The following is a 24,432-nucleotide window of genomic DNA, read 5'->3' as shown; positions in this document are numbered from 1 at the left end:
GCGATCGCGCTATGTAAACCCCAGCGCGATCGCACTGCGTTTTTTTTTTCTTTTCATTTGTCTGGCAGGAAAAGTCCAGTTAGGAGTTTACAATGCTAATAGCTCTAACTCAAGCAAATGCGAGACCCGTTGCGCCGATCAGCACACACGGGGATGAAAACAATAAGCTGTAGAGCTCAACTCGCAAAAACACATGGGTCGTGTTTTGTGACCTTTTAAAAATAAGCACGAGAAACTGAATCATCTTTACACGACATAAAAAAAAGTGAGGGGAGAGCAAGCTGGCCCAGGAAAAGCCCCCCTCTGTTTCATTATGTTTGCAAAGGGAGCTGGTGGGGAGGAGGGACTGAACAAGCACCCACAGAGTTGAAGTGAAACAGGCAAATGCTAAAAAAAGTCCCTTACAGAAGAGATAACCAGAACAAAGTGTACTTTGTGCTGCTCCCTAAGTGAAAAAAGGCAGGACAAAGAGGCAGAACTGACCACTAGCAAGCAAGGATTTCTGAGGGACACTGCAACTAACAAATGAAAACTCTGGAACTCACTCTATAGTATACTTAAAAGTATACAGCAGGCCGAACGCTAACGCTCGACCTAGAAATGAACCCTGGACCAAAACTACAGAAGGCCGCTCTGCGAGTACACAACTGGATGGCCAAAGAGCCGTTTCCATGTTTAGGACAATTCTGAACAACCCTCACTTACAAGGACAGGACTGGGGAAGCTCAAATACACATGATTGATGGACCCAGTGTGGCTAACTGTCTACTATGCTTACCTACTGCAGAAAAATGTAAGCTATACGTGGTGGATGATGAACCGGACAATGCAAATAAATACCCTAAGCTATTTGCAGGTCTGGGGAAGCTGGCCAACTTCCAAGTGCCTTTGCACATTAATGAACAGATAAAGCCTGTAGCTCAACATCATCATTGAAGGAAATTGCTAGGTTATATAAGCTACCCTTGAGTCTTATAATTCTGAATAACAAGGAACCAATGGGAAGCTGTACAGTATCTTGGTGTTGTAAATATTGTCAAATTTCTGTCATAGGCAGGCACTTCATCCTCTGCACTTTCTATTCACTTTTTCACACACAAATTCGTGTTCATGTTTTATGTGCAAAAATACATATGTATGACGGAAATTCTGCTTGTCCAGCACGTCTTTATTGATGTTGATATTGGAGATTGGCGTGTCAATATTGATAAATTGACATTTAAATATGATTGAAGCCCAAATTAATTTTGTATTGCAAACAACTAATCAAGTTTCAGAGTCCACCTGACGGATGGATGGTATCTCCGATGTAAAATAAGTCTCACAAGATATTCTATATATTAATGAAGAGTGAAAAAAGTACATCAGACCATCTGCCCTAAGTACGGTGGGCGAAGTGATGTACTCTTATGGCCAGCACTCCGTCTAGCCATTGGGGTAAGGTTTTTCATCGACTGAGACAACGGAAGTACTGCTGATGCAAAGCAGATGGTCCTTCTGATTTAAAATTGGGCAGACATACGAAGGGTTTGGCAGACAGAGTACTCTGTGATGTTGGTGATAAAGTTCACTGTCTACCAAACTAAAAAATAGGCCATAAGACTTTTGTTCCTTGCCCTCATCAATTTCTCTCATATTCTTATTCGGACACCTAAGATATTGGAAACAAGGTAGATCTCGTAATTGAAATACGGTCTCCATCAGAAAGACTGTGACAATTCATTGATGGAAAAAGATTAAAAAAATTATAATATGACCCGCACTATGGGCAAAGCACCACTCAACACACTGTACATTTTGTCTTCCTTTAGTACCTTTAAATAACGATCGGAGAGGAACAGGCAAGATTTTCCTCTTTCTCAGTATCCGTTTGAGCAGATGAAAAACGTTTAGGAAATGTATCTCTCAGAGGCTCTTTCATTTAATGACTTTCAGGTGTACAAGGAGTAATCCATTACTGTTCTAAGAAAACCTCTTGACTTAACTGTGACGGCCTGGAGTGCTCAGGCTGACATGGAACTGCAGTCAAAAGCCAGTTTTGATGGCAACAACGTGAGCATTTTGATTTAAACGGTATGAAAGAAATTGTTCTTGATTGTGTTTTCATTTATACTCTCTCTTACAGTTACTGATAAATCCAAGTTTGTCATACTGTTATATTTGTTTTTCATTTTACTATTTAATAGTTACAGTTGTAAATGAATTCCATATTTAAATTCACAAACTGTGAATTCAATCACAAAATTCACAAGTAATATTATCACCATTCCACTACTCTTGCTCAGAGACAGAAACGATTTTAGATGAGGTTTTGTGAAATGTGCTAACCAGTTTGAAACTAAGGGGCATATTTAAGAAAAGTGGCACTGCACCCTGCACCCCTTAGTGCCCTCCGAGAGGCACCATGTGTGCGACGTATTTAACATATGGAGCACCTTGGCGATTGTGTTAGGGAACTACCGTCAACCTTTTTTTCGCTATTTTTGCACTTTGCTGGATTATCATCAAATATTTTTAAGCTAATCCAGCAGGTGTTAAAATAGCTTGTGCAGGCATTGAAAATGCTGAAGAAAATGGTGCAAATAAATCTTTTAGAGTTCTTTGTGCCATTTTGTAGGCCCCCCCAATAGGGGAACATGCCCCTTGCATACTTTATGCCTGGCGCAGGCATAATGTGGCACAAGGGGTTACAAAGTTGCGCAATGCATGCATTGCGCCACTTTGTAAATATGGTGCATAGAAAAAACCACTGTAGCGCCGCCTTAGCGTAAATAAATGACGCTATGGCCGTGCTAAAGTGGTACTAGTGGCTCTTAAATATGACCCTAAGGCTTTTATATGTGGTGCCAGAGGCAGGGGCAGAAGGAATACCAGACTAGTTGTGGGCAGCAGGCACAGCTTAATGGCATGTAGACGTTTAGGGATGAGTTAAGAGGATATTTCAGAGGTATTGGTGGTATTCCCTACAGGGAGTGGAGTGTATGTATGTGCACTGAGTACTTTTTGTGGGACAAGTGGAATTTGTGGGGACTCTCATAATGTAACAACATGATTCACAAACAAAATCAGCAGTCTGCAGCCTCAGATAAACTACACCACATTGTTGCAGATTTACAACTTTTAGGAATTGACAAAACAATTCTAGCATACTCCTGGAAAACCTGTGTGACTTTCTATTTGCATTTTTGTCAAGGGCTTTCCACATGTTCATTTGTACATGGTGCATACAAAAATACCTTTGCATGTGTGCAATTGCACATTTATTTACTGCCAAGGGGAATACATTTTCATATGGAGAAACCTCTACCCCCACACCTTGTTCAGTGTTGGTGGTGATGCTTCTCATTATGACCAAGGCTAGGAGTTGCTCCTGCTCTTGTGAGGAGTAAATTTCAGACCAGCTACAGGGAGAGAACTTGTCAAAACCAGTTCTTTTGTAGTTGAGGCTTGTATATGCCAATGGGTTTGAAAATCAGGGTTATAATGGCTGAAGGGCTTTTGAAAGTAAGAAGTAGACATATATTGTTCTTGCAAAACACTATAGTCTCCAAATACTAATGTAGCATAAGAACAAGTAGTGGCTTTCTTTCATCACCTCTAGATAGTAGTAGACACATGACTACTTCCTGGCATCCCTTTGGAATCGACAGGGACATTCGCGGCCCTCCATCTGCCTGCGCTGGTATGGCAGCGTGGTGACAGGGCCCTCTGTGTAATGCCTTGCTCACAAGCTAGACACCACCAATATTGTCTGGGCCTTGTATCTCTGGGGCACATGCTTCATCTTCTCAGTCATCATTTGATGATTCCAGCATTGTCGCTTGGGGGTGCCTATAATGTTTGCTTTCTTGAACCAGGACACATTTCAGGTCACTTGCTGGCCTCTCCGGAGGCAGTAACCATAGTTCTTTAGATGCAAGCAACCTGCCACAGGCCCTTCTCAAAGAGTGTTCTGAATTTCTATCCTGGGTACTGGTCATTTATTCACACCCAGTCAAAAGCCTTTATCATGGGAACTTCTGCTGTTCTGTTTCGACTGGCATGGTCATTAGCTACTCTCCTCATGGCCAGCACTGTCACCTCGTCCAGGGTGACTGGATACCAGGCCTGGCTGGCTGGAATGCTGTCAAGTAGGCCTCCGAAATATTAGATCAATGGGGTGCATGTCATGGTGCTGTGAGGGGTGTGGTTGTACAACCTCAGGGACTATTTTAGGCAGTAGAATTATAGTCTTCTCCATGGTCTATGCTAATCTGAAGTGTCTTATTGAGGGTGTGCCTGAAACACTCCACTTCCCCATTGGCTTGGGGTCATTGCGTAGTGACCTTCTGGTGATAAATACCCAGGGGGTTAAAGTACTCCATGAACTCTTGTCGCTGGAATGGTGGACCATTGTCAGTTTTCACTTCTATGTAAGGCCGAACATGGTGAGGATCTTCTCTAGGATGGGCTTCACCCTTTGGAAGGCTGTTGATATCTTCATTGCCACCACCGGGTATTTGGAGTGGTTGCTTACAATCACTACTGCCATTCGACCATCCAGAAAATACCCAAAATCCATGTTGAAGTGAGTCAATGGGTGTGGTCTGTGCTACTGGCCTGTATATGAAATCAAAGGTGTATAACTGGAGCTGGACCATCCTGCATTTGATTCTTGGTTGAGGGTGTCTGTCCGTGCCAGCAAAGAGTATGGTGAGTTATTAACCATAACTGCCTCCCACACAGGTACAAATGGAAATGACGGCAGGCCTATCAGATGACCAGCTCCTCTTACTCAATTTGGACATAGCAGGTCTCCTCATTAGTCGGTGCCCAGTTGGCATGGGCTCAAGGAACCCACTGGGACCCATGTCCCCCAGCTCTTCACCTGCAAGAGCACTGTTCCCAAGCCAATGGGACTGGCTTCCACAATAAGTTCAGTGTTGTGATAAAGGTCAAAGTATGTCTTTGGTGTCCCTCAGCAGTGTCTTCTTCACACCTTGAAATGCTGTGTTCACTTTATCATCCTAATTCCAGGGTTCATTGGATTTAGTGAATGCCCTCAGGGGTTCCAAAATCGAAGCTTGATGGGGCATCAAATGCCTGCAATATTTTGCCATTGTCAGGCAGCTCATGACTTTGGTGGAGTTTCGTGGTACTGGCACCTTTTGTACAGTGTCAACCTTCTTAGGATCAACTTTCAGACTATCTGTGAGAAAGAACATAACCAAAAACCTGATGGACGATTCAAAGAAGGAGCATTTTTGTTTATGCTGTATCAATCATTGGTCTGCTAGATGGGCCAGCGTGGCCCTGAGTCAATGGTGGTGCTCCTTTAGCATTGTTAAATAGGTTAGGAGGATGCCTCTTATGTTCAAGACTCCAATCAGTCCTGACAGCATCTTTTTGATTGAGTTTTGAAACACTTTTTCAGCTGACGATATTTTGAAGTTTTGGCACAAGTATCTCATCAAGCCGAAGAGAGCGGAGATAGTTATCACACACTGGCAAAATTAGTCCATCTCTAGTTGGCAGTAGCTGGGATTCAGATCTCACTTTGAAAACCATTGGGTCTGTGATGATGTTGTCCATTGTTAGTGTGAGGTGACTCTCCGGAGGGAATGATTTGTTGAGCAGCCTCATTTCCACACGCAAGCGGATAGCTCCTAGTTTTTTCTGCTTTGGGTCCACCATCAGCAGGGACACATGGAGTGTTGTCCTGGTACCTTTTCGATTCCCCACGCTATTCTAGTTTTCAAATCTCTTCTTTCACCAGTGGTCACAGGTGAAAAGGTACTCTTCTGTGATGCACATGTTGGGTTATGCTGAAGGGTCAATGTGCAGCTTGGCCTGAGTGCCCTTAACACATCCTATGTCTTCTAATAGTTGTGGAATGGCCTTTAGTACTTCCCCTGTTTGTACCTCATGGCCATGCTTGGAAAAGAAACATTAGCCAAATCTTCCCTTGTGTAACACTCCTCTAGTGTGCTTGATCCTTCCTTTTTTAAATGAAACTTTGTGCTTTTGGCCGTGTCATTATTGGCTACAGGTACACCAACCACTACAGCTAGGGGCAATGGGGTGTGTCCACCCTACGCATAGATTTTGGCTGTGGTGGGCTCCAGGGCTAGTCTAAAGCAGAGTGCCTTGAACAATTCCAGGTCCATGATGCTGACAGACGCTTCAGTATCAATCCGGGCTGGCACCATGACTCTGTCAATCATTATGTTGTACATTGGTGGTGGCTTCTTCTTGCAATCAGAGTGGCTCTTGAGAGAGATCATGAAGACATCATCATCACTGTATCTCATGCCTGCCCCTGCTACATGCCTGGCCATCCCATCATCTTGCACTTCATCATTAATGGTTAGCTGCCCAGAACTTGGTTCTTACGTGTTTTGGCTTGCCAGCTACACCATTTGTCTCCTACACTGGTACACACAGGTGAGATGGTTGTTTTTTCTGTACTGTAACCATGACTTCCCTTGAGCTGGGCAGTTGTCGGATGCATGGGGGTCCAGGCCACTGATCCGCATTTGCTTTGGCTGGTGCTTTTGTCAGTGTGTCCTGTCTCTATACTGCATCAAGTTGTTCATCCTTGATTTTATTGCCTCCTGCTGTTGCAGCTCCGTTTAACAAGGCCATCTCTCTCTCTTCTTCCCTGCGGTTTGAGAGTTTGTCGGACCTCACTAAAATTAGGATAATCTCAAGCTTGATGCCTCGTTCGTGGAGGATTCAGCATCATAGGGTAGACAAGAAGCATCCCTGGGCTCAGACTTCTTTGGTCTGGTCATCGTCTGCACATGTACTGGCTAGAGCTCTCAGTCCCAAATTAAACCCATCAATGGTTTTATCTTCCCGCTGGCAAGCCTGGAGCAGCTTGAACCTCTCATAGTTGGGATTCAACTAGTGGTTAAAATACACATGCAAGGTTGCAACAGCTGCTTCAAAGTCAACATCTTCCCCTTTGTTTCTGAGGTCCAATTTTCAGATCTCCTTGCCTCCAAAGTGAAGTAACACTGAGCACTTCACCATGCCAAAGTTTCTGCATGTGGTGTGAAAAGAGTTGTTTAACCTTCCAACTTATGTTTTCCTCGGCAGGGCTCTGCAAAGGGGTCAATGAACTCACTAAAGGATGTCAGTACTGTCATGGACACATGTGCCCTTGCTATGCTAATGTTGGGTGGGCCCTAGACACTGAGGCGGGTTGACTGCCAATGTCTAGATTTGTGTTCTCTGCTGTGTTTGTGGTGACCTTTTCTTTCTCTTTTGCCATTGTTGGAATGCTCAGGGTTACGTCATCCAGGTATCAGGACGGTTGGCCCTGTATGGTATTCCTTTATTCACTTTTTGTTTTCCAAAAGATGCAGTGGTCACAATGGCTTGACTTCCCCAGTGGGGTGGCACTCTACATGATCTGGTTACAACAGAAGAGTGGATTTAGAAAATGTTCTAGAGGCACAGTCTACAAGAATGGAGTTGATACTAAAGAATATCACAGTCATCTGTCACCAGTACCCCAGAAAATATGTAAAGCTCTGAAATGTACATTAGTAAAGGTACTCCAGGAAGTCCTGTTTCTATGTTCATGAAAATAACAGGCAACTCAAGATTTACAGAAAGCTCACTATTTTGAAACAAATCTATTGTATGTCTTATATATAATATTAACAAATTTGAACAGTATTACTGAAATTTGTCAGCTCCCAATATATATTCCATTTGTAAAAATTAAGTGAAATGAAAGAGGTAAAACGGAAGACTATCTTCACTTTTTGTCACATCATGCGGAAACAGATTGACCTGTATTCCTTAGGGATGATGTTAAATGAGTAAAAGTTAAAGAGCAATGATTGATGTGTGGCCCTTTTGTTGTATATAGGTGTGTGTGTGTGTGTGTGGGCAGGGTAGTGTATGTGAGTATGTGTATGTATATATACATATATATATTTATAAATATATATAAAAACACTGAAATGTATAGGTCATACTTAACTGACATAGGTATAACTGGCACCTCCGTACATTTCAGACATCATCAGTGATGTAATAAGAGTAGTCATAAACAGTGCATCATAGTGGTGCAAGGTGCGGAGACACCTTGTGTACTTCCACAATGCTCTCAATAGTGTAGGTAGTAAAATACAGGACAGTCCCAACACAATCAAATTATCATGTTTGAACTGTTTATCTTTTGGTCCATTTTCGTAATGCTGGTCACCATGCTTTGTCTCATTTGCTTAATAATCACAGCTCCTGTTCTTATGCAAGAATGCAATTGTTTCAATAAGTGTTTGAAAATAAATTATCATATCCTTCTTGGGTATATCTGTGTACAGAATTCCATTGGCAATCTGAGTAGTCATGTTCAAGGCTGAATATACCATCTGGTACCCTGGTATGATTAGGGGTTTGGTTGGGGCATTGTGAGCTAGCTAGGAACTGGGTCAACATTTCCTGATTGTATAGATGGACTGAGTCCCTAGACCTTAGTGCTGAAACCAGAAACACAGTCCTACTTAATTCATAAGAACGGTATAACATGGTTGTAGGAGGCTGGCCTGGCTTGTAGTGGGTACCAAGGGGTACTTACACTTTGTACCAGGTCCAGTTATCCCTTATTAGTGTAGAAGAGGTGTCTAGCAGCTTAGGCTGATAGAAAAGGTAGCTTAGCAGAGCAGCTTAGGCTGAACTAGGAGACATGCAAAGCTCCTACTATACCACTGGTGTCATATGCACAATATCATAAGAAAACACAATACACAGATATACTAAAAATAAAGGTACTTTATTTTTATGACAATATGCCAAAAGTATCTCAGTGAGTACCCTCAGTATGAGGATAGCAAATATACAAAAGATATATGTACACAATACCAAAAATATGCAGTAATAGCAATAGAAAGCAATGCAAGCAATGTACAGTCACAATAGATTGCAATGAGAGCACATAGGTATAGGGGCAACACAAACCATATACTCCAAAAGTGGAATACGAATAACGTATGGACCCCAAACCTATGTGAGCTTGTAGAGGGTCGCTGGGACTGTAAGAAAACAGTGAGGGTTAGAAAAATAGCCCACCCCAAGACCCTGAAAAGTAGGTGTAAAGTACACCTAAGTTCCCCAGAGAGCACAGAAGTCGTGATAGGGGAATTCTGCAAGGAAGACCAACACCAACAATGCAACAACAATGGATTTCCAGACGAGAGTACCTGTGGAACAAGGGGACCAAGTCCAAGAGTCACACTCAAGTCGTGAGTGGGCAGATGTCCAAGAAATGCCAGCTGAGGGTGCAAAGAAGCTGCCACTGGATGGTAGAGGCTGTGGTTTCTGCAAGAATGAAGAGGACTAGGAACTTCCTCTTTGGAGGATGGATGTCACACGTCGTGAAGAAGCTTGTAGAGGTGTTCCCACGCAGAAAGACTGCAAACAAGCCTTGCTAGCTGCAAGGGTCGCGGTTAGGGTTTTTGGTTGCTGCTGTGGCCCAGGAGGGACCAGGATGTCGGCAATTGCGTGAGGAGACAGAGGGGGCGCCCAGCAAGACAAAGAGCCCACTCAGAAGCAGGCATCATCTGCAGAAGTGCCAGAACAGGCACTACGAAGAAGAGTGAACCGGAGCTCACCCGAAGTCACAAAAGAAGGTCCCACGACGCCGGAGGACAACTCAGGAGGTCGTGCACTGCAGGTTAGAGTGTCAGGGACCCAGGCTTGGCTGTGCACAAAGGAAATCCTGGAAGAGTGCACAAGAGCCGGAGCAGCTGCAAATCACACGGTACCCAGCAATGCAGTCTAGCGTGGGGAGGCAAGGGCTTACCTCCACCAAACTTGGACTGAAGAGTCATTGGACTGTGGGAGTCACTTGGACAGAGTTGCTGAGTTCCAGGGACCTCGCTCGTTGTGCTGAGAGGGGATCCAGAGGACCGGTGATGCAGTCTTTTGTTGCCTGCGGTTGCAAGGGGAAGATTCCGTCGACCCACGGGAGATTTCTTCGGAGCTTCTAGTGCAGAGAGGAGGCAGACTACCCCCACAGCATACACCACCAGGAAAACAGTCGAGAAGGCGGCAGGATCAGCGATACAAGGTTGCAGTAGTCGTCTTTGCTACTTTGTTGCGGTTTTGCAGGAGTCCTGAGCAGTCAGCGGTCGATTCCGTGGCAGAAGATGAAGAGAGAGATGCAGAGGAACTCTGATGAGCTCTTGCATTCGTTATCTAAAGAATTCCCCAAAGCAGAGACCCTAAATAGCCAGAAAAGGAGGTTTGGCTACCTAGGAAGGAGGATAGGCTAGCAACACAGGTAAGAGCCTATCAGGAGGAGTCTCTGACGTCACCTGCTGGCACTGGCCACTCAGAGCAGTCCAGTATGCCAGCAGCACCTCTGTTTCCAAGATGGCAGAGGTCTGGAGCACACTGGAGGAGCTCTGGGCACCTCCCAGGGGAGGTGCAGGTCAGGGGAATGGTCACTCCCCTTTCCTTTGTCCAGTTTCACGCCAGAGCAGGGCTGGGGGATCCCTGAACCGGTGTAGACTGGCTTATGCAGAGATGGGCACCATCTGTGCCCATCAAAGCATTTCCAGAGGCTGGTGGAGGCTACTCCTCCCCATCCCTGACACCTTTTTCCAAAGGGAGAGGGTGTAACACCCTCTCTCTGAGGAGAAGTCCTTTGTTCTGCCTTCCTGGGCCAAGTCTGGCTGGACCCCAGGAGGGCATAAACCTGTCTGAGGGGTTGGCAGCAGCAGCAGCAGCAGCTGCAGTGAAGCCCCAGGAAAGATAGTTTGGCAGTACCCTGGTCTGTGCTAGAGACCCGGGGGATCATGGAATTGTCTCCCCAATGCCAGGATGGCATTGGGGTGACAATTCCATGATCTTAGACATGTTACATGGCCATGTTCGGAGTTACCATTGTGACGCTATACATAGGTAGTGACCTATGTATAGTGCACGCGTGTAATGGTGTCCCCGCACTCACAAAGTCCAGGGAATTTGTCCTGAACAATGTGGGGGCACCCTGGCTAGTGCCAGGGTGCTCACACACTAAGTAACTTAGCACCCAACCTTTACCAGGTAAAGATTAGACATATAGGTGACTTATAAGTTACTTAAGTGCAGTGGTAAATGGCTGTGAAATAACGTGGACGTTATTTCACTCAGGCTGCAGTAGCAGGCCTGTGTAAGAATTGTCAGAGCTCCCTATGGATGGCAAAAGAAATGCTGCAGCCCATAGGGATCTCCTGGAACCCCAATACCCTGGGTACCTCAGTACCATATACTAGGGAATTATAAGGGTGTTCCAGTATGCCAATGTGAATTGGTGAAATTGGTCACTAGCCTGTTAGTGACAATTTGTAAAGAGAGAGCATAACCACTGAGGTTCTGGTTAGCAGAGCCTCAGTGAGACAGTTAGGCATCACACAGGGAACACATACATATAGGCCACAAACTTATGAGCACTGGTGTCTTGGCTAGCAGGGTCCCAGTGACACATAACAAACATACTGAAAACATAGGGTTTTCTCTATGAGCACTGGGCCCTGGCTAGCAGGATCCCAGTGAGACAGTGAAAACACCCTGACATATACTCACAAACAGGCCAAAAGTGGGGGTAACAAGGCTAGAAAGAGGCTACTTTCTCTCACACCCCCCCCCCAAACGAAGGACAATAAGGCTAACCTTGGCCAGTTGAGACTTTATTGTCTAAGTTGTGATAAGTAGAGAGTAGCTCTGCAATAGACTGGTTACTCCCTTTATCATCCACTATATGGTTACTTCCCTGTGGGGATGTAAACCACCCTGTTTGAAGTTTGTTAGCTAAGTAACAATGTGAAGATATATTTTCAGAGTTTCTATCAGTAAGTTTTAGTTTAGAGCAGTGGGAATTGTCCACTGGACCTATTTCTAGTGATGAGAATGCCAGACAGGGATGCTGTCTCAGTAAAGCCATAGCTGGGCAAAAACTTTGTCCATATGGCTGGAAGAGAGAACAGGGATGCTGTTTCTCTTGATTTGGAGCAGGGCAGGGATGCTGTCCTATGAGCTCCACACTAGGGCAGGGCTGCTGTCCTAAGTGTTGTGAGGCAGTGCAGGGTTTCTGCACTAATGTTTCTCTGGGAGGGTTGGAGGGATGCTCCATGTTAACTAAAATGGTGCTCTTTTCCTCACCAATACTAGTTATCCCACAGAGAGGTACTTCCACCTCAGGGAGTACAGCTATGCCAGCTGATGATTCCCTTGGAACTGGTGCCACCCCAGGAGAGTTTTCTCCCACCACAGGAATGGTATCCTGAATGGCAGGGTGGTTAGGGGATACTGTGATACCCTTTTTACCTGTTGTTGGAGAGGGATCCTGAGTTTTCAGGCCTTCTCTCCTTTGCTTTTTCATTTCTTAAGAAATGAGAGGGAACAATTCCTCTGGGATGCCCAGCATGGCTGCATGGGCATAAAACTCTACCTCAGCCCAACCTGAGGTCTCTAGGTCATTACCTAAGAGACAGTCTACAGGTAAGCTAGGTGACACTACCACCTGCTTAGGGCCAGTAACTCCACCCCAACTAAGCTGAACTATATCTAAGGGAAGAAACTTAGTGGAGTTATGGACATCAATAATCTTATACTGTTGTCCAATGATGTGTTGTTCAGGAGCCACTAGGTTTTCAGTCACTAAAGTGATACTGGCACCTGTGTCCCTGTAGGCCTGGGCCTCAACACCATTTATTGAAACTGTCTGCCTGTACTTATCCATTGTAAGGGGAGAAGCAGCCAGTGTGGCAAGGCCAATGCCACTAGGTGTGTCAGAAACTGTCTTGGGTCTGACTACCCCAGTTTCTATGATGGACCCATAAGTGAACCCAACTACACCCTTAGCTTGACTGTTGCCAGCAGTCCCACCTCTAGTACCACTACTGCTAGGGGCACTAGAGCTTGATGTATTAGTGGTGGTAGGCTCAGGGGGTTTACCTGGACAGGACTTATCCCCTGGCCTATGGCCTCTGTTTTTACACACAAAGCACCAAGGCTTTTTAATGTGTGCAGCTTGTGAAGAAGAAGATGAAGAATTTGTTTTATCCCCACCCCCTGAAGAGTGTTTAGGATTTGAAGAAGGATCTTTGGTTTTACCCTTATCCCCATGGTTATCCTGAGATTTTTCACCATCTCTCTTCTTGCCATCCTTGTCACCACCTGTGTGAACTTTTCTGTTCACTCTTGTTCTGACCCATTTGTCTACCTTCTTTCCCAATTCTTGGGGAAAGGTCAGATCTGAGTCCACTAGATATTGGTGTAACAAATCAGACACACAATTATTAAGAATATGCTCTCTCAGGATTAAGTTATACAGGCTTTCATAGTCAGAAACTTTACTGCCATGTAACCACCCCTCCAAGGCCTTCACTGAATGGTCAACAAAGTCTACCCAGTCTTGTGAAGACTCCTTTTTGGTTTCTCTGAACTTGATCCTGTACTGTTCAGTGGTTAAGCCATAACCATCTAGGAGTGCATTCTTAAGAACTGTAAAATTATTGGCATCACTTTCCTTCACAGTAAGGAGCCTATCCCTACCCTTTCCACTGAAAGATATCCATAGGATAGCAGCCCACTGCCTTTGAGGGACCCCCTGTACAACACAGGCCCTCTCAAGTGCAGCAAACCACTTGTTAATGTCATCCCCCTCCTTATAAGGGGGAACTATCTTGTGCAGATTCCTAGAATCATGCTCTTTCACAGGATTACTATCTGTAATACTGCTGCTGCCACCATGGGGTCCAAACCCCAACCTCTGCCTTTCTTTATCTAAGTCAAATGCTTCCCTGTCTAGATCCAGCAGTTGCTTTTTAAGCTTCAGCCTGGACTCTTCCACTCTCAATCTATTGAGTTCCCTTTCTAACACTCTGTCATCAGGGTGGGTGGGTTGGGCATGCCTAGACACAGAAGAATGGTGTGAATGGACAGAGGGAGACCTGTCCCTAACAGATGACACTCTAACAACCTGGCCTAAAGGAGTGATCTCCCTACTGTGATGAGAACTCACATAAGTACCAGCTCTGCTAGGTGGCCTGCTAAGGGGCAGGTTGGGAAGGTTCCCGTCTAACACTTTTGCTGGGGCTACCCCAGAATCAGAGTGTGAACCATTAGCTAATCTGTCACCTGATGTGCCAGCTATGGCCTTATCATTTTCTATGAGCATATTAACTAACAGTTCTCTAGAGGGATTCTTCCCTACCCCTAAACCTCTATCAATGCAGAGACTCCTTGCACCTTTCCAGCTAAGGTGGTCATAAGCAGTGCTGGTCAGATCCAGAGTTTGACCTGTTCCAGACATGATAGAAAAAGGTTTAAGGGACAGAAAAAGAAAGAAAAAGTTTCAGAACTCTTTAAGGAATAGGAAAAGAAACTTGTTCAACTTTTAAGAAACTTTTTGAAAGTTTAGAGGTACTTTTCAGTACTTAGCAAAAGAGTAAGAGAAGAAAAGCAAAACTTCTTGGTTAGGTGTACATACACTGAACTTGTTTTGTATATTTTTCTCTTATGAAAAGTACAAAATGACAAAGTGGTAAGTAGTTGCAAGTACTTATCCAACCGCTGCACAACCAATGTAGGAGGCTGGCCTGGCTTGTAGTGGGTACCAAGGGGTACTTACACTTTGTACCAGGTCCAGTTATCCCTTATTAGTGTAGAAGAGGTGTCTAGCAGCTTAGGCTGATAGAAAAGGTAGCTTAGCAGAGCAGCTTAGGCTGAACTAGGAGACATGCAAAGCTCCTACTATACCACTGGTGTCATATGCACAATATCATAAGAAAACACAATACACAGATATACTAAAAATAAAGGTACTTTATTTTTATGACAATATGCCAAAAGTATCTCAGTGAGTACCCTCAGTATGAGGATAGCAAATATACACAAGATATATGTACACAATACCAAAAATATGCAGTAATAGCAATAGAAAGCAATGCAAGCAATGTACAGTCACAATAGATTGCAATGAGAGCACATAGGCATAGGGGCAACACAAACCATATACTCCAAAAGTGGAATGCGAATAACGTATGGATCCCAAACCTATGTGAGCTTGTAGAGGGTCGCTGGGACTGTAAGAAAACAGTGAGGGTTAGAAAAATAGCCCACCCCAAGACCCTGAAAAGTAGGTGTAAAGTGCATCTAAGTTCCCCAGAGAGCACAGAAGTCGTGATAGGGGAATTCTGCAAGGAAGACCAACACCAGCAATGCAACAACAATGGATTTCCAGTCGAGAGTACCTGTGGAACAAGGGGACCAAGTCCAAGAGTCACACTCAAGTCGTGAGTGGGCAGATGCCCAAGAAATGCCAGCTGAGGGTGCAAAGAAGCTGCCACCGGATGGTAGAAGCTGTGGTTTCTGCAAGAACGAAGAGGACTAGGAACTTCCCCTTTGGAGGATGGATGTCCCACGTCTTGAAGAAGCTTGCAGAGGTGTTCCCACGCAGAAAGACCGCAAACAAGCCTTGCTAGCTGCAAGGGTCGCGGTTAGGGTTTTTGGATGCTGCTGTGGCCCAGGAGGGACCAGGATGTCGCCAATTGCGTGAGGAGACAGAGGGGGCGCCCAGCAAGACAAGGAGCTACAGGCACTACGAAGAAGAGTGAACCAGAGCTCACCCGAAGTCACAAAAGAAGGTCCCACGACGCCGGAGGACAACTCAGGAGGTCGTGCACTGCAGGTTAGAGTGTCGGGGACCCAGGCTTGGCTGTGCACAAAGGAAATCTTGGAAGAGTGCACAGGAGCCAGAGCAGCTGCAAATCACGCGGTACTCAGCAATGCAGTCTAGCGTGGGGAGGCAAGGACTTACCTCCACCAAACTTGGACTGAAGAGTCACTGGACTGTGGGAGTCACTTGGACAGAGTTGCTGAGTTCCAGGGACCACGCTCGTCGTGCTGAGAGGGGACCCAGAGGACCGGTGATGCAGTCTTTTGTTGCCTGCGGTTGCAGGGGGAAGATTCCGTCGACCCACGAGAGATTTCTTCTTAGCTTCTAGTGCAGAGAGGAGGCAGACTACCCCCACAGCATGCACCACCAGGAAAACAGTCGAGAAGGCGGCAGGATCAGCGATACAAGGTTGCAGTAGTCGTCTTTGCTACTTTGTTGCGGTTTTGCAGGAGTCCTGAGCAGTCAGCGGTCGATTCCGTGGCAGAAGGTGAAAAGAGAGATGCAGAGGAACTCTGATGAGCTCTTGCATTCGTTATCTAAAGAATTCCCCAAAGCAGAGACCCTAAATAGCCAGAAAAGGAGGTTTGGCTACCTAGGAAGGAGGATAGGCTAGCAACACAGGTAAGAGCCTATCAGGAGGAGTCTCTGACGTCACCTGCTGGCACTGGCCACTCAGAGCAGTCCAGTGTGCCAGCAGCACCTCTGTTTCCAAGATGGCAGAGGTCTGGAGCACACTGGAGGAGCTCTGGGCACCTCCCAGGGGAGGTGCAGGTCAGGGGAGTGGTCACTCCCCTTTCCTTTGTCCAGTTTCACGCCAGAGCAGGGCTGGGGGATCCCTGAACCAGTGTAGACTGGCTTATGCAGAGATGGGCACCATCTGTGCCCATCAAAGCATTTCCAGAGGCTGGGGGAGGCTACTCCTCCCCAGCCCTGACACCTTTTTCCAAAGGGAGAGGGTGTAACACCCTCTCTCTGAGGAAGTCCTTTGTTCTGCCTTCCTGGGCCAAGCCTGGCTGGACCCCAGGAGGGCATAAACATGTCTGAGGGGTTGGCAGCAGCAGCTGCAGTGAAACCCCAGGAAAGGTAGTTTGGCAGTACCCGGGTCTGTGCTAGAGACCCGGGGGATCATGGAATTGTCTCCCCAATGCCAGGATGGCATTGGGGTGACAATTCCATGATCTTAGACATGTTACATGGCCATGTTCGGAGTTACCATTGTGACGCTATACATAGGTAGTGACCTATGTATAGTGCACGCGTGTAATGGTGTCCCCGCACTCACAAAGTCCAGGGAATTTGCCCTGAGCAATGTGGGGGCACCCTGGCTAGAGCCAGGGTGCCCACTCACTAAGTAACTTAGCACCCAACCTTTACCAGGTAAAGGTTAGACATATAGGTGACTTATAAGTTACTTAAGTGCATTGGTAAATGGCTGTGAAATAACGTGGATGTTATTTCACTCAGGCTGCAGTGGCAGGCCTGTGTAAGAATTGTCAGAGCTCCCTATGGGTGGCAAAAGAAATGCTGCAGCCCATAAGGATCTCCTGGAACCCCAATACCCTGGGTACCTCAGTACCATATACTAGGGAATTATAAGGGTGTTCCAGTATGCCAATGTGAATTGGTGAAATTGGTCACTAGCCTGTTAGTGACAATTTGTAAAGAGAAAGCATAACCACTGAGGTTCTGGTTAGCAGAGCCTCAGTGAGACAGTTAGGCATCACACAGGGAACACATACATATAGGCCAAAAACTTATGAGCACTGGGGTCCTTCCTGGCTAGCAGGGTCCCAGTGACACATAACAAACATACTGAAAACATAGGGTTTTCACTATGAGCACTGGGCCCTGGCTAGCAGGATCCCAGTGAGACTGTGAAAACACCCTGACATATACTCACAAACAGGCCAAAAGTGGGGGTAACAGGGCTAGAAAGAGGCTACCTTCTCACAATGGTCCCACCAACATTCTCGGTGAGGTAGGTATTTAATGGGTTTCTCAGTAGTTTTTCTGTGTGTGCCTATGGTCCCCTTTTCACCTTTATCAGGAGACATCCATGGGGTTAAGGATTAATCCTTCTCAGATGAATAGGAAACCACATATGTTAGTCTGTAGGTTGTTTAAGCTTGAACCTTTAAAAGGATCAGACTACTATAGTATTCCCTCTCTGAATTTCATTCTTTAAAATGGTGAATACAATTAACATTTTGGTTAATTATAGACATGGTGTTACAACATATTTGGTGCAAGAAGGATTCCCTCTCACTACTGGAGATATTATCTTTGTGGCAGAGGCCCACAAAGCATACAAATGGAAAGGTTTTTATTCATAGGTCAATATTCCTGCAGTAGACACAGCTATATGAACATTTCATACCTACATGATGCTTCTACACCTAACCAATACAGGTTTATCAACAATTAGAAATACTATTAACATATTGGAAATATCAAAATTGGTTCCAAGGTGCCCTTCCACATACACTGCAAAATGCAAAGCTGGGTCCCCTCAGCAATGATGGGTCGACCTGGCCAGTCCTAGCCGGCTACATATCATACCAAAATTTGGGACCATTAAGTGCTGGTAAACTCTGTACCCTATACATGGTTTAGTTCGACTATCTAGACATTTAACACAGTTTATTATGCAAACAATAACAACTTCCCCAGCAAGGGCTGTTCAAGCTGTGCAGCCACAGTTAGCTGTGCCTGACATTAGTCCTTTCACTATTTACACAATTGTGGGTAATGATCCTGATAGATGGAAAGAGATTCTGTTCTGGATAACATAAAAAACAAACCAGCTTGAAGCAGTATTTCCCCATACAGCCCCAAGATAAACATAGGATTCTCACTATGTGCCTGCCACTTGGTATGGTTCCCCTATTGAAGACTGTGCCACTTGGGGCACCATCTTTGCTGTTGTATATACCATCACACATGGTACACCATCAATAGCTGTTTTGCCTGAAGTGCTAAAACAGATTCAAAATGAACACAGGGTTGCCCCTGCCCTGGACTTGGGGATAAAATTAATTGGCAACTTTGCCACAGTTTTCTCAAATATATCAAGTAATATTAAATGGGAGGCAGCAGCATTGGCAGTACACCAACACCGTGTGCAGGTTCCTGCAATGGGGCAGGAACACAAATTATTATTTCGGACACCTGTACATCTATAGATCAAGATAATTTGGGTGCCAGCCCTAATAAACCATCGCTTAAAGGCAAATCTAAAACAGATAATACCAAGCAGGCACCTGAGTTTTCTAAAAGACACAGGGACAAACAAAAAATTAAAAAAATACATTGAAATCTTGTGGTTGATCTCCACATTCAGAGTCCACAGAAAAACTTCATAATTTATGTAACCATGATATACTTGAACAGCCTGATACGTATCAGTGTAATATGTTTCTTGTTCTTTTCTGGACTCACCGGAGAAACACTCTGAGAGAGGGGGACAAACTGAATGCACGTATGAAGAGTATGTGAAACTGAAAACGAACTCAACGCTCATCTGATATCATCATAAAACAGGAAGAGAAGCTTCCACAAAAAAATCCAAGTTTAAAAGGAAGAAAGTGTCAGGTATTGCAGCTTAATATGCAACACATAGTGAGAACTATCCTTCTGAACAAGGCATGGGCATTGACACTACTAGAGAGCATAGCAGAGATCACAATATTTCACCAGAATCTTCAAGAGTTTCTGGTTTTGAGAGCAGCTACTAAGTTATTTCAAGCTAAAACACCAGATCAGTGTGTGAGCCCTCCCAACAGACATCATGAATTGGATATTCAAATTAAGGGAGATATATTACGCACTATTAAAGTGATTTTCTGGGAAAAATTAGCTTATACTGATGACATTCTCTTGGCTGAGGTAGATGGCTGCCTGAGTTTGTTAGGAAATTCCCTCAAGCAGATTATGTAACATTACCTTCCTTCTCTGTTCTTGTTCCTGAAGAAGTTAAGCAAATTTGTGCTGCAGATTGGGTTCTTGCACAAGCCCCAACATTATACCCCATTCATGTAGGTCGGGATAAGTGTTCTCCCAACCTTATAACGCCTATACATTGTTGTCCTCAATGCCACAACAATACCCTTTCAAACATGAAGCAAAAGCTCCAGTGAGGGAAATTCTCTCACAACCTGAATGCCAGGGAGTAATTGAACCCTGCATGTCTCCTATAAAATAATCCTATTTTGCATTTAATGAAACAAGATCACTCTTATGACATAGTCTTAGACTATAGACACACATGCTCTTTTGCAATTCAGAATTCACACAGTACGGCTTTAATGAACTATATAGTCTGTAAAAATACAAAACTACATTGGACGTTTCAAATTTGTTCTGTCAAATTATAGCACCTGGAAGCAGAGATTTGATGGTGTTTTCTGCCCTAGGCTCACAGATACCGTTTTGTCAACTTCCTCAAGGGTGTAAGAACAGTCCTGGATTGTTCGCTGGCCAAGTAACATCATTTGTACAAGAAACTGATGCAGAAGCATTGTCCTGTGTTGATGACATCTATCTGATGGACAATGAAGTGAACAGACACATAGGTGCATATTTATGTTTTTTGACGCAAAACTGCACTAATGCAGTTTTGCGTCACTATCCTTAGCACCTGCTAGTGCCAATCCATAGTGGTAGCCGGGCACCATATCTAGGGAATGGCGCATGCTGGTGCTAAGGAATGGCTAGCGTCCATGAAAAAGACGCTAGCCTTTGGCAGTAGAGAAAAAGGCACTAGCGGGAGGCTGGTTAGCAGCAAAATATATGCTGCTAACCAGCCTAGCGTCATTTTCTGATGCACTTGCACCCAAATATGACTCCTGTCTTAGTAAAGACAGGAGTCATGCCCACCATCCCAATGGCCAGCACAGGGAACCAGTGTTCCTTGGGCAAGCCCATAAGACCCAGTGCCAGGCCCCCCTGCCTGTCCATGTCAGGGGCCCCCAATGGAACACCCTAAAAAAAGAAAATATACTTACCATTACTTACCCATGATGGGGCCCCCCATCCTGTGGTGTCCCTCTGGTGTGGGTGGGGGTATTCCTGGGGCTTGGGGTGGGCATATGTGGTGTTTAGCCATGGAAATGGCTCCACAGGTACACTAATGCCTGGTCTGACCCAGGCATTAAATAATGGTGCTAAGCAGGCTTAGTGCCCTTATTTGGGTCCACCTACTCCATGCACTTCGTTTCTGCACAGAAGTATAGATATGGCAATAGGGGAATAGCATCATATTGTGGACGAGAATGCCTACCTTGCATCTAATTAGCGCAAGGTAGTTTGCAGCATCCACAACATAGCTCTAACTCCAATATTTTGACGCTAGACAGGTCTAGCGTCAAAATGTAAATATGAAGTTAGCTCAGCGCTGTTTTAGCGTCAATATTTTGAATGCTAAAACAGCGCAAGCAGAGCATAAATATGCACCAAAGTGTGAGTAAATCGCATAGTACTGGGATTTGCCGATTTCAGCAACAAATTCAATTTTCAAAAATCAAAAACTGCTTTTCTCAGTGTCCTGTTTCTGGGATACAAGCTGCCCAATGAAGGTGAAAACCTTGCCCCACATTTCTTGGAGAAATGTGTTCTTTTACAACCACTAAAAACTATAACAAATCTACAATCACTATTAGGCTTTCTGAGCATTGGTAATAAATGCATACCAGATTATGCACTACGGGATAAACCATTGTATGATATAATTCACCCAGATTTTTTCAGCACACGTTGGACATCAGAACATATACTCATATTTTTGAAAAGTGACATGCTTGCATCCAGGCACTTGCATACTTGTGTCAGCACAACAAATCTAGTGATAACCATAATTGCGTGATCCACTGGCTATAGATACATCAACCTTAATGAAGGAGACATAGGCCCCCATTACAACCCTGATGGTCGGTGATAAAGTGGCGGTAATACCGCCAACAGGCCGGCAGTAATTACCGCCAAATTATGACCATGCTGTAAACAGCTCAGTCAGACAGCCACTATAACACATGGACCGCCAGGGCGGAATCAACAGGCACCACGGAGGTAACCACCTACAGCCATGTGAAAGACAATGTTCCGCCCTCTGTATTATGAGAGGCCAATCCGCCACCCTTTCTGGGGGGGTACCAACAACATCAAAAGCCTGGCAGAAACACTGCATAGAAGTCAAAGGACTCACCTGTGGAGACTCAGGGAACAACCACGCCGCCATGCAGCCCAAGCTGCATGTCTTCCCCATGCTCTTCTATGTGCTCCTCCATTACGAACACCAATGACGGTGAAGACGACCACGATGAGTACAGCCACCCAGCACACACGCAACACCACCACCCCCAACACCATACACCATTCACACATACAGCTGCAGTAACATAACATATACACCCTGTACCCCTCCGGAATAATGCAAGGACAACTACATAGATTAAAAAGAGTGTGATAAGATAAAATAGTAGCAATACATGCATCCAAATCAAAACGTATATACATATTTAGAAATGTAGGGACACTGCCCAGTCCTCAATGTTCGTGGGCCACATTACAAAGTCCAAGGCCCCACTTCACACCTGCACCAACACAGCGAGAACACTGCAGGGGCATCAGGTCAAAAATAGCCAGGCACCTCAGGGGGACGGGGAACTGGTGGCACCTCGGCCAGAAGATGGTACAATGCCACTGGTCCTGGAGGTAGCAACATGCCCAGTGCTAGGTCCTGGGGAGTCCAAAGCTACAGTCTGTCAAGTGGGTGACCTTCCCACTGGCTCTGGAGGGGGCATCTTGCCCAGTGAGCTTCATCCTGGAGAGGATGGGGTGAGTGGATGGCATCTCTACTAGTTCTGGAGGGGGCATCGTGCCCAGTGAGCTTCATCCTGGAGAGGATAGGGTGAGTGGATGGCATCTCCACTGGTTTTGGTGGGGGCATTGTGTGCAGTGAGCTTCATCCTGGAGAGGATGGGGTGAGTGGATGGAATCTCCACTGGTTCTGGAGGGGGCATTGTGTCCTGTGCTCTTCATACTGTGGAGAATGAGGTGAGTGGATGGCATCTCCACTGGTTTTGGAGGGGGCATTGCGTCCAGTGAGCTTCATCCTGGAGAGGAGGGGGTGAGTGGATGGCATATCCACTGGTTGTGGAGGGGGCATCGTGCCCAGTGAGCTTCATCCTGGAGAGGATGGGATGAGTGGATGGCATCTCCACTGATTCTGGAGGGGGCATCATGCCCTGTGATGCAGATCTTGGGGAGTGCAAGGTCACAGTCTCTCAGCTGGGTGTCATACCCACAAGATTTTCAGGGGCCAAGCCGCACAATAGCCAATGGATACAGCACTACACACTGTCTGCTGGTGGTGACGGCTGTTCAGTGGTGGCAGTGGTGCTGCTGCAGGTTGAGCTGGTAGTGGTGGGGGAGGCTCCAGCCCATCCCCTGCAGCCTCGGACGCCTGCCCACTGGTGCTGCTGGTGGAGCTGGTGGTGGTGGGGGGAGGCTCCAGCCCATCCCCTGCAGCCTCGGACAGCTGCCCACTGGTGCTGCTGCTGCTGGTGGCGGCGCTGCTGGTGGAGCTGGTGGTGGTGGTGGGAGGCTCCAGCCCATCCCCTGTAGCCTCGGATGGCTGCCCACTGGTGCCGGTAGTGGTGCCGCTGGTGGAGCTGGTGGTGGGGGGGGAGGCTACAGTCCATCCCCTGCAGCATCGGATGGCTGCCCACTGATGCTGGTGGCGGTGCTGCTGGTGGAGCTGGTGGTGGTGGGGGGAGGCTCCAGCCCATCCCCTGCAGCCTCGGACAGCTGCACTACCATGGTTGGTGGTGGGGTCTCCGACTAAGACCCAGCACCAGGCCCCTTATCCTCACTGCCTGCTGGTGCAGGCTCCTTGCCTTTGCTGCCAGCAGCTAGGGCTGGCTCCTTGCCCTTTCTTCCTGCAGCAGCAATTGGGACAGGCTCCTTGCCCTTCCTTCCTGCAGCACTTGGGGCTGCCTCCCTGCCCTTCCTTCCTGCAGCACTTGGGTCTGGCTCCTTGCACTTCCTTCCTGCAGCACTTGGGGTTGGCTCCTTGCCCTTCTTTCCTGCAGCACTTGGGTCAGACACCCTTTCCGGCTGGCTGGCTGGTGGCCGCGATCCTTTCCCACCCTGAGTTGCTGGGGACACTAGGTACAGGTTCCTGCCTGGGTTTTGACCACCCTGGCCTGGTATGAAGGACGGGATGAGGGGGAGGGAAGAGGTCAATGGTGGAGAGGAAAAGCTTCTTAGTAACATTGGGGCGAGGAGAGGGAGATGTTTTGGGAGTGGAGGAAGAGGGAGTGGTTGTAGGAGGTATCAGTCTGCTGTGTTTGGGTGCATGTGCATGGGCTGGATGATGTTGTGAGGTGGATGGCTGTTGGGTGTCTGAGTGCTTGCATTTGTGTACTTTGGGAGGAGGGGGCATAGACACAGTGGGAGAGGACACAGCGGATGTGTGCATGGATTTGGGGGTGGTGACTGCCAGTGATGGGTGTGTACTGATAGGTGTGCTGGTGATGGTGGTAGTGGATGAGGATTCTGTGCATGCTAGTGTGAGTAGAGACGCAACTGGGAGGGAGGTGGACAAGTTGGAGGAGGGGGACACAGTGGAGGCAGTGGATGTTGGTATGTCTGCATCTGGATGATGTTTGTGTGAGTGCCTGTGGGATGAAGTGTGGTGCCTGCTCATCTGCCTGTGTGCTTGGGATAGGTTGGGGTTGTGGGGAATGGGATTGGGAGGAGGAAGTTGGAAAGGGGAG

This window comes from Pleurodeles waltl, chromosome 5 (assembly GCF_031143425.1).
Source record: "Pleurodeles waltl isolate 20211129_DDA chromosome 5, aPleWal1.hap1.20221129, whole genome shotgun sequence".
In the NCBI taxonomy this organism is placed as follows: Eukaryota; Metazoa; Chordata; class Amphibia; order Caudata; family Salamandridae; genus Pleurodeles; species Pleurodeles waltl.
This window is presented reverse-complemented; position numbering follows the sequence as displayed.